This window comes from Megalops cyprinoides, chromosome 15, assembly GCF_013368585.1.
Source record: "Megalops cyprinoides isolate fMegCyp1 chromosome 15, fMegCyp1.pri, whole genome shotgun sequence".
In the NCBI taxonomy this organism is placed as follows: domain Eukaryota; kingdom Metazoa; phylum Chordata; class Actinopteri; order Elopiformes; family Megalopidae; genus Megalops; species Megalops cyprinoides.
Genome location: NC_050597.1, coordinates 19222724 through 19235008, shown reverse-complemented (window position 1 = coordinate 19235008; position 12285 = coordinate 19222724). Strand labels below are relative to the sequence as shown.

General features: G+C 43.4%; 1 protein-coding gene across 1 annotated transcript in view; it reads right to left on the bottom strand.

The window, feature by feature from the left end:
- Positions 1-12285, bottom strand: part of LOC118789987 (regulator of microtubule dynamics protein 2) — a 39478-nt gene that overhangs the window by 22299 nt on the left and 4894 nt on the right. The window lies entirely within an intron of this gene.

Here is a 12285-nt window from a genome sequence, read left to right as displayed (position 1 = left end):
ACACAGCGTTCTGAACTTTCATAATTGTCTTTTTAAGACCAACCAAGATGTAGGAGGGAAATTAAGCATTCCACAGTTCACTACATTCAAAAGGACATCGTGAAAAATGTAGGAGACAGAAAACAAAAGCTAACCGGCAGGTTACCTCTACTCACATTAGACAAGTTAGAGATGAACCAGCGGCTGTGCCATGACCTTGTAACTACAGAGCGCTAATTATTACATAGACGCTTAACGAAAAAGCAGAGCTGAACTAAAGACAATGACTGCATCAAAGCGCTGCAGCTTACACGGCACCAAAACTTTGTGCAGCCTCACCCTAAAATTCTTATGTTGCATTATTTTTACTATATTCACTAAAAGATTGCACATAAATTGTAAAATTCAATATACTTGGTTCAAAGGTTGAAGAGGATAGTTAAGAACACTTTCCAATTAAGAAAAAAAGCATTCATTTGTGATCTAATAACAAACCACTCTGCAGAATCTAATTTTCCTGGATAGATATGATTCTTGTAAGTACAGGTCACTATACAGTTACTTCTCTTACAGCACATAGATGAGTGCGGTGGGTTCTGTAAGAATTAATTTTCTTAGAGGCAAGTTCTTATTCAGCATGTGCTAAAGAAATAATTAAGTTATAATGTTATAATGTTATAACTCATCTGTGCAGTATATTCTGGTTGAATGTACTGATCTGAGATTAGCTCAGCCTGCTCTGACATATGGCATATGTGTAAGATCATCTTGAAAAAGTTATTAGTCATTTTCATGAGATTATGTTTATGACACATGACACAAAGCTAAAGTATTCATGAAATAATGCGTCAGTCATCAATGACTTCTCACAACAGACACCTGAGGGATCATTCGTCACGCACCAAGAGGTTTGTTTACTTCTGCTGATTGTGAAACACAAAATACCTGCATTTTAATTAATAATTAAGTTTTATAGATTCAAGTCCCTCTTCAATTACTGTAAGCAAGCAATAACTGCCTCAGATCACACCAGAGAAAGGAGAAAAATGTAATAATAACAGTCAGGTAAATGAAAGACTCTAGGGAAAATAAGAACATGAAAGGATCCATTAAGTCTTGGCAGCGGTCGCATTTACGTCAGAGGCGGCGGAGGGAACATTTGGGTCTGGGAGCGATTGGTCGGTGACTGAGCGAGGTGTTGATGCGGTCTCCGCAGGCCCAACAGCTGCTGGGGGAGGTGGGGTCACACCCTCCCGTGCTCTCTGAGGAAAGCTTTAACACCGAAAAGGGCAAGTCTTGCTTTTCAGTGTCTGAGTACTCTTTCAAGAATAACTTGACTAATTAAAAACAAACTGAAACACAATGAAGTGAGATTTCATTTGGCGTGTCACATGCGGATCCACCACAAAAACGTTACGACGACCAAGCTAATCAGGACCAAGCAGAATCCAAAAAAAAAAAAAAAAAAAACTCTTGGTAGAATATGACCCTTTTCAGGGTGCATTTACAGAACAAAACACCCATGTTGCCCAGTACATACAATGTAAATTTCCAAAGGCTTTTGCTTTCTACCCTTCATTGACAGAGATGGTATAGGTGAGGACATCCTCTCTAGCAGACGGCTTTGCTTTGGTCTTAGTGGTTACTGATTTATATTATGAAATCTGTACTTACTGTTTTATGTTATCATTTTTATTATTGTAGTGTCATGCCATTTGCTTTTCAGAGCACACCGTAGATATGGTGTGAGCCATTCAGACTTCCACGTCTCAGTCGATTTAGGAAAAACTTACAAAAGAAAAAAAAAAAGTTAAAATCAACACACCCAGAAATTACATCCAGTTGTCTGATAATTTGATGTTTTCAGTGATTTTTCCTGCAGAGCTGTAGTTGTTTGCTCTATGTGTGATGACAGTGGCAGCTCTGAATGCTGAGCTATCAGCACATTCCTCCCACTCTGCTTCTTTTCTGAGGGGAGGTGGGTGGGGGGCCAAGTTTGCATGCGCCTTGACTACCAAAAGCAGAGTGCTTCCTCCAGCATTCTTAAAACCTCAGAGCAAAGTGTTCCTTGCAGGGTTTTGGTGAGAGCTGGTGGCGAGGTTCCAAACTGTTCACCCCCCCCGGGAGGAATTAGCAAACTCAGCAGGGCAAACAGCGCACGCCACACTCACTGTGGTCACACTGGCTCTTGTCCGAGCTCCAGCCTTTCCCAAAGACCCGACTAAACAACCACAGGGGTTTGAATGAAATTCATTCTTCTATATACCTGACCAAATGCACACAAGAATACGGATGAACAAACTCGCTCACTTCTGAACAAACACGACCAGAAGGATAGATGCACATGGCCGAGCACAAGCATTAGCACTGAAAGTGGCACCAGTGATTTTGGTATGCATGTTTAATACACTGAATGCTAAAAAAGGTCTTACATCTCAGACAATGCCGCTGGATTAATTCAATAACTGATCCAAATGAGGCCTGGAGAGCAAGGCAAACCTCCTTGATACCACTATGGGTGACCACCTTGTGCACAGCCTTCCAACAGCCTGCCTTAACATCAGAGATACTATTTGAGCATGTGCATTAAAGTTTGCACAAGTATAACAACAAGACAGATGGCGTCCTGTTTTTAGAGCACATTTTGTGCGCAAGCAAGAATGCTGACTAACCTAAACGCGATCATATTTGGAATGCCTGCTCCTTCAGGTAAGGTCTTAATCAAACATTTTGTCATGTTTTAATTTACTTGTGTATTTATGCTGTGAGAACACATTTTATAAATATGCGTGAGGGCTAAACTATATTTAACTATAAATGTTATTGCTAGAATCATATATATTTCGAAACAAGTGTGAACAAACACTTTTTTTTTTTTTACATACTTTTCTGTAAAAATGTCACTTTCTAAAACTCAAAATGCACTTCCCATTTACTACCTCACTGTCTGTTTGATAACTACTTTAAAGCTACATTTTTAAAAATAAAAATCCACTTTTAACTTTTAGTTTGTCTGTTGCTCAGTGAAAAGGGGAATCTTTTCTAAATGAGAGAGAGGAGAATGAGGCCATTTAACATGCAGAGAGACACAGATTTATGCACCGAGAATGTTTGGGAGAGAGCTTCACGGTGACTGTCACCAAAGCAAAACCTTTCTTCTCAACACAGTGGAAGAATGGCTGCCATGCCAACAGCCTCTGGCCCTTGGCGCATTCAGTTCAGCTTATTCGCACCCGACTCCCGCTCCCCTCCCACCCCCTACCCCCCACCACGGCGTATAATAAAAGTCTTGGAGACCAACACCAGCTAATTATAAAAAGAACAAGCAGTTCACTGTGATTTGAAAAGGTAATGACAAGCTGCTTTGAGCGGGGCCAAGCTGGGCGGGGCCAGGTTTCTCAGGATCCTCATTATCAGTCTCCACTTCCTGCTGCTCCTGAGAACAGCGACCCCGGGTCCCTGCAGCTTCCTGTGCCTCCGGCGTGCCAAATCCGCACCCAATAACGTCCCTTTGTCCAGATCTGATGGGGGGATTCCAACACCCGCTGTGTGCCACTGCTACGTATTCCTGTGCGCACCAGCAATACGCATTCTTCTGAGGATGTAAGTGTGTATTTAGAGGAAGGGGCCATATGGGTGAGAGCTGTTGGAAGGTTGGGGTCTTAAAGAGGTGAACTGCTTCCCGGTGCTATGTTCACTGCTCCATCTGTGGATAATATGTTTAAGTACAGTATAAGTTATGCAACACACCCAGGATAAGTAAACGCGCCACGTAACACCTGCAGTCAAAATCAGGATGACCTGAGAGCTGTAAAATGGAAATGATTTTTCTGTGGTTGTGCACGCAGTACACTTTACACTTTACAGATCATGTTTTTCGGCCGGAATTCACCGCTGAACAAGGAGCACTTTTGTTAAAAGGGCAGCTTCTTCCTTTAATGAGCTTGCCAATAAGCCATTAGGCAGGATCTTCTTTCCAACAATCAAAACAAGAGAGCATCTGAGGTGAGGTTTGCGACTGAGAAATCAGCACGGCTCCTGTGTGCGCAGATACTAATGCTCATACTTATGCTGCGCTATCTGATCCAAAAACTGTCCAAAAACTGCAGGTCCTCATTTTAAAACATGAGTGGGATTATGAGTAAAACATGAAGACATGTGGAACTTATATTACATTCATAATGCTGTGAGGAGCTCCTTATCTGACCACGCTTCACATGGCATTCGAAGTCTAACCACCTACGTCTTGATGTATAACTTCTGGTGCAAAAAAAGGTGAGATTTATTTGTTCTGTTGTTTCGATCTGTTTTCTGCCCTTGAGACACGTGATGTAGTATCCAACAAGCAGATCTGCTGCTCAGAATCATTCATTCCTAGAAAACTGGGACGGCAAAACCCAGGAGTAGAGTGGCAGCCAAATCACGTTTTTGCACGATGGTGTTAGTGCATGTAGGCCAGCGCAATCCAGCTTATGTTATAACCAAGCACAGCTAATGCTAACTACCTAGTGCTAGTTGTTGGGAAATATAAACTCATTTAGGGCGCAATTACAAACATCATTGTTCATTAATTTTCTGGCTACCAAATGGCTCAGTCAACAATGGACTTGTCTTCAGACCCTCTGGCCCCAGTTTGGCACAGACTGTGTCACTTGCAGCTAATGACCGATAGCCTACAGTGGCGGAATCCCTGGCCCTTGCTGGAGTTAGGGGTGGGTGGGTGGGCCAGGGTTTATTCATCTCACCACTCTCAGACACCCTGCAATTCGTCAGGTGCCTGCAAGTTGCTCAGATGACATCAGCGGAGTAGCGCCTGTGCTCCAATGAGTGCCCACTTCACTGTGTGAGCTGCAGTGCAAAAAATAGCCATTGGCATGCAAGTGTATGTGAGAATTGCATTTATCTTGCTTTAGTGCTCCTGTACAAGTGCAGAGGTTGTCGCAGTGAGACAAGCATAATGTGCGACTAGTGTTGCCAAAACAGGGTTGCATAAAGTGAAGGGGGCTAGAGACACCTCCAGCTGACTCGAGCTTCACATTAGCCACAACGTCCACTTTTTGAGTGCCCCAACTCACTGTGATGGTATGTGTGAAAAGCTTCTGCAGAAAGCGGGAAAATCCAAAACCAGTGATCAGGTACACTGCCCTGCATTCCTATCAACACAAACTGAGTCAAAGCAGGACAGAAAGAGTGAATTTTATACACAGCACTTACAGCTCAAGGACTTATGACGACTGTCCTGCATTACTAACAATCTGACAGCAAAGAGATATCTTGTCAGGAAGATTTGCCTTTTTCTCTTTGATATTGCTGAACCCATTTAAGTGGAATGGGGGTATAGGACAACGTATGGATTTGTCAGAACTGGACATGCCTTTAAGTCCTTCATAATTTGCAATACCTGCATTTGCCTGATGTATACAGCAGGACACTACTGGGGCTTGTAGAAGCAATCTGACAATGCAAAGTAGCAGTTCCCCTTCATTATGTACCAATTAGCTGTGCAGACACTATTATCTCGATCTAGGATAATGGTACAACAGTGAAGCTACGGATTAAATGGGACTCAAAGTGTCTGCTCATAAGCGGAGCTCCTTAACTACCATGCCACACTTGGCTATCCTTCATCTGGACAAGAAAAGGAAAAAGCACATCTAATGGCTGAGCGCCAAAAGTGGGAATTAGTCCTGCTGTCTTGACTACCTGAGCTTCATGTCAATGAAATACAGCTGCAGTCTGATACCTCACTACCTGCTTTTGTGTTGCCAACATTACCATAAAGAAAGAGACAGACAATGACAGAGATACACATTACTGATCAATACACTCAACTCCTTATAGCATAGCATGCCACTGGTCCCCATTTCAAAACCACCTGCATTATCTACTCATGTTGTGTGTATGCTCTAGTTAAGTGCTTTCTGCTGTACAAGAAGTAGTCAACAAAAACAAAATAAAAAAAAAAACAAAAGTAGACCTTTGGTATGTGTGACTGGACAAACATGCAAGCTTGAAGCTTGATGCTCTGCATATTTTATCTACAGTTTATATACATTCTTTTAACTCAAAATTATATAACATGTACGGGTTAGTTATGATTAAAGTGAAGTTATTATCCCTGCAAGCCACATGAAGAAAATGAAGTCGGAATTGTAAAGGGAATTACAAGTTCCTACAAGACACCGGGAAAGCGAGGATTTGACAGTTTCTGGGCAGCTCTGCAAACAAGACGGCAAGATTTATGACCTGTTTCTGATTCGGGGAGATGGAGGAGCGATGCGTGGATGGAGGGGGGCAGGCCGCGGCGAGCTGTTTTGACAGGTGAACAGCGAGCAAATTGAAACCTTGAACGCTACACCTCGAAAGTGTGGCTACATCCGCACACCCCTAATTGATCCAGACCTCTGTCTTAATTCACCTCCCCGATGGCACCGAGACGCAGGCTGACGGCGAGCCCCGGCCCCTCCATAGGAAGCGAGCGTTTGTGTTCCGGCTAATCCCTGATATATTTCATGGTTACACGCCACAGTACCTGAGCTTGTGCAAATATGCCAAGGCCAGCCACAGTGTGCCAGCGTCTAAGCAATCCGCAAACACGGAGACAAAGGTGGATTATGAAACTGATGACTGTGGTATTCCTGCAGTTTTACGAACCAACGTGTGAGTGCTGTTGTATTCTGCCTGCGATCCTGTGAAAGAGGGCTGATAATGGCCTAAAGGGGACAGAGAGCCTTCGCACAGCATATAGTGCATCTCTTCAATAACTCCCTCCAACTCCACCGCCGTTTCCGCGATTGTTTTTATTACCGTTTATTTGATAAGCAGATGTTCTTACCTTGGGCAACATACTTTGCTTGCATGTTACTTATCCCTTTATACAGATGGGATATTTACTGAAGCGACTGAGGTTAAGCACACTGCTCAAGGGAACAACGGCACTGCCCCACGCAGGACTCAAACCTGCAATCTTTCACTTACAAGCCTTCCGTTTTCTTAACAAGCGCACCACACTGGCACGCATAAAACATTTCAACACGAAGTGTAACACGCTTAGTTTACATACATACCCAAATACATACATGCACACACACACACACACACACGCACACACACACGCACACACACACACACACACACACACACACACACACACACACACACACACACACACACATACACACACACACACACACACACACACACGCATACACACGCACAAACACGCACAAACACGCACACACACACACACACACACACACACACACGCACAAACACACGCACACACACACACACACACACACACACACACACACACACACACACACACACACGCATACACACGCACAAACACGCACACACACACACGTACATAAAGCGCACACACCAGGCACCGGTCCTCATGGTGCAAGTCACAGCAGTATTACCCCTACAATTTTTCATCCAGAAACAAAACATGTATTTGTTATGAGTCTGCATTAGCAACCTAAATCACAACCTCCTGCTCTAAGGATGGACAAAATGCTACAGGCAAACAGACTAATTACTGTTTTACCAATTATGTACTCTAATAATGTTCCTTCAACTGATTAAGAGATAAACACATTGTTAAAGGATATGGTATGTTGGATCCAACACATGGATCCAAGACATACCTAAAGTGTTAGCCAGCGACATTTCAGAGGCTAAACACACATAAGCCAGCTGTCTCATAGGAATCTGCCTATCACGTTTCCACAGTGAACAGTCTGTGGTGGGAAAAAGATGCTGTGCATCTAAGTCTAAATAAAATCCTCACCGCAAACCCTGTCTGTCAATAACATCGCAACTCATAAACACATTAATTGCACATTCCTCCTTTTTTCCCCCTTTTCAAATAAATGCAACTGATCCTTGATGGGATCTTTTAAAACCTCGGTGTTAATGAACAGAAAGCCGCAACCACACCCCGCTGTTGTGAAACCTTCTAATAAAGAGCGCTCACCAGGAATAGGGTGCTGCAGCTTCTCTAAGCTGGAGGAGACACGGTGGGCAGTGAGAGCTCTTTAAAGGGATGTAGGGATTATGGGTGCAATTCATTCTGCTGGCCCCAATCCAACCGTTGCCCCCAGGGCCCATATTTCTCCATTCCAGAATCACGAGGCAGGAGGGAGGGATCGTTAATTACAGATGGAAGAGAGGGAGGTGGGGTTTGAGGCTTAACACCTGGGATCTGATTGGAGAGGATTTTGAGGCTGAGGGCAGACCCTGGGAGCAGGTGATTCCCCGCCTCGATGTTCAATCTCTCACATCCCAAACCAAACGGCGCACTACCAGAGAAGTCAAGGATTCATAAGACATTATTTTTTCCACAAAATCATACGTATAAGAATGAGAAATGAAAAGTTTTGCTTTCTTCTTCCCTAACAATCCCTTTCCTCACCATAAAGCTGTGACCATCTCATTGCACAACAAAGGATGCAGTGCATTGAATATAGTAGTGAAGGAAACTTGATTTGTAACCAGAAGGTGCTGAATTCAAAACTCTTGTCAAGCAGTAGCACTGTACCACTGAGTAGGGCAATTAACCAAATTTGTTTCAGCAGATAAGATATCTAGCTGAATAAATGGATAATAGTGTATGTAGCACACATGCTATGAAAGGCACTCTGGATATGGGCGTTTGCTAAGCAAACAAACCATCTCATGGAGCATGTTCAAGTTCAGCACTCTGCAAAAGAAAACAAACTGTCTGAAACACTATAGTGCTTTGCATCCTAAATCTTCTGACTGACTGCAGTGTGAACTGGCCTCCTCCTCTACTCATCCGCTTCCACCATCAGGGATGGTTCACACAAGGGCTGTGGATCCTTCCTACCCACACACCACAGGAGTCTTCCACAAGGCAACCTCGGCACCTTCTAAACCCAGAACACCGAAGTGCCTACTTGTGCCTCCATAAAGCCAGTGCAGGTTAAGCGCAGAGCCAACGGCCGTCGCTGTGGGAGGAATTACACCATGACGAGGCGCTCTGGAGCAGGATCAGACCAACGTCTCGTCGCACATACACAAAAGCAGCCACGAGGAGAAACCCCAGACCCCGATGCTGTCACCACATTAGTTAGCACTCCAGCCTCTGCACGCCATTCATCATCACAGCCGCGCTTCTGCGGGACACAAGCGGTGCGCACTCCCCGGGTTCACCTGAGGACGGAGGAGGCAGATTCTGTCTCCAGTCTACTGGTGATCTCCAAAACTCTGCAGCATTTTATGGTTTGGTGTTTGGTGATCCAAGAGACATTCACTATATTACATTACTGTCACTGCCATTGTCATTTTTTTATTCAGTATTTATTCAGGATTTTTTTATTCAGTAATCATTTTGCACATTGTGCACTGTAGAAGAGCAGGTTGCAAAACCAAAAAACAAAAACCTGTTACTGCATCTCTGATATTGCTCAGGGCACTGTCTCTTGATCATCATCTTCTTCATCATCATCATCACCACACCTGTTAGTGTCGTTACCAATGATATTAGCATAATCTTCACCATCATCCACACCACCATCATAAACATCATCTAAAATGCACTATACTTCCATTAAAAATGGCGTAGCACTTTGCAAAATCCTATTCACTGCAGGTAGTATATATATATATACCAATTTATTTAATTATCAATTACCACTTTATTTTGATCAATGAAATGAAAGGTGCTAACCAAAATTCTCATTCGTTTAACCCATCAAATTGTGTCCAATGGAGTTGCAGCCTTCACTGATAAATAGATCTGCAACCTTGACTTTCTAGGGAGGATCAAGCACCTTGTCATGTATGCTCTAAGGGTCTCTACTTCTACAAATTCTCATAAAGGTACTGCATGCATTAGTTAAATAGAACACTTCCTAGCATCAGTGGGAGCATGTGAACACTCTGATAGCGCTAGAACTGCTTCTGTTGAATGAACACAGGGGCCATGGGGACAATTGTTGAAATGGCAAAAAAAACCATTCACTGTGACTTCACAGTTTCCAATAATAATCACCAAAACTGAGGGCAGGCCTGATCACTCACAAGCAGGCACACGCATATATGCATGTATGCACAGATGGGCGCAAGCACACGCGCGCGCGCGCGCGCACACACACACACACACACACACACACACACACACACACACACACACACACACACACACATACACACACACACGTGCACACCCTCATGCGGGCACACAAACACACACGCACACACAAAGACAGAAGGAAAAAGGCCCTCCAATTACCCTGTCAAGACCTACATGTCCTTCTGTCAGAAGACTCAATCTGCAAACAGCAGGTGTGCTTCCCATTCACAGCCCTGTTTGTTGGCCTGCCTCCTTTCTTGCTGCGCAGAAATGGTCCCAGGCAATAGCTGGGTCACTGCCAAAAACGTAACGCTGCTCAAATACGCTGGAGAGGGTGAACAGCGAGCTTTGATCTGAGGGATTGTTTTGATGCATCAGCAGCTTTTGCACGTACGCACGCACAGCAGAACCGAGTCGATCAAGGTGAGTCTCACCATTCTCATAGGAGAAACAATCCAGACAGAGCACAGCACGTGAGACAGACAAGCTTGTGCAGCACGTAACAGCAAGCATGTCTCAAAATATCAGCCTGACACAGTTTCATTTTTTTATCTCTCTGCTTGAAAACCTCAAATGTCTGTGTTGTTTGTACAGACCTGGAACATTCTGTACGCAGGCACTTACACACATCTGTTTTTTTCTCCGAAAACCAAATCCCGATTTCCATGCGCTCGTTTCTCGTCACAGGTGTATGAATGAGTGGTAGTGGATGTGATTAAAGTATTAGGGCTGGATCTGTGATTTCCCACACTGACTGCCTTTTAATGAAATACATTAAATACAGCTTTCAACAGACGCAAAGGAGACTGCCGCTACCACCCCCCCCCCCCCAAAAAAAAAAAAAAAAAAAAAATCAAAATGCACCGTGAAATTTCACAGTCACAGATTAAAAAGGAACAGTTGCTAAGATACATCAAAATACAACAGACAGGCCCTGCAAAATCAAGCACTTGAGAAATCAGATACATATGTGTTAAGTGTGCACAGCAAGGGATAATTGAAAAGCAGTGTGACAGCCAATAACCCTTCTCAGCCGTCTCTGATGGGAGCACCACAGAGGGTGCTTCTCTCACCCTTTACGAGCTTTCAGGTGGAGCAGGTCAGCCAGGGACATGGCTGAATTTATTACATCAAATGTCATTATGCCTCATATAATCAAATCAGTTTCAAATATTCATAGTTCTCTTCCTGTCCAATTTTGCAAGCCAGCTGTCAGAGCCGGCCATACCTTTGGGATGGCCAGTGAAGACAGAGAGAATTTCTGCCCTGCAGACTAAGGCCTAGTATAAATTAACTGGGTTAAATTCCTTTAAATTTTGGTTCTTGCTGTGGCTCACAATATGACTGAGACATTGAAAAACTGGAAAAGCCAGGGGTGACACAACACAGAAGTTTTGAAATCAGAGAAGCATACTTTGCATTATCACCTCAGGGCTCACGGCACCACACGCTGGTCACAGATGCTTCCCCATGAAGGTTACAAACCACTTACTTTAACTTCAATACAAACAAAGGCCTGGCTATTTCTTTCAAATGGTCATGCTTCTGCTGTTTGTAGTGGTAGGTCTTAGAGGGCAAATTAATTAAACCCTCATGCTCTTGCCAAAGCTCAATAAATTCCTCATTGTCTTTGTGTATTGTCAGATTGGCAGTCCCTCTTTTGCATTTTATCTTCCTTATTCCATGACTCTGCTTTTTGTTGCAAAAACTCTAATGGCTTAGACAAATTACTTTTTTGGCACATTCTGGTATAATGTTATAGCTACTTTTCACTGGCTGTGGGCAGCCCCAGCTCGGAACAGGAATCGGTAAGAATTTCCTGTTTTCCCTGTTCTCCACTCACAGCTCCTAAGGTAAATAGTCAAGCATTTACAGTCACACGCAGGTCCTTACCCATATCCTGTGGTCTGGTATTACGACAAGGTCCAATTTCAGCACAGAATCCTAAGTGGTAAAGTTGTAGCATACTCAAAAAGGCAATTAAAAGAGCTAAGGCTGGACTACAATTATACTGTGCGCTAGCCTTAAGGAGGCATTTCAATTATAACCCTAACAACTGTTTAAACTATTCAAATAATTTGAAAACAAAAAAATCTTTCTCGACAGGCTTCAAAAAGGTGTATGCTGCTAACCATAAATACCTCAGAAAGATCTACTTACAGCCTTAGATAGCTTACATATTACATATCATCCATTAATATAGC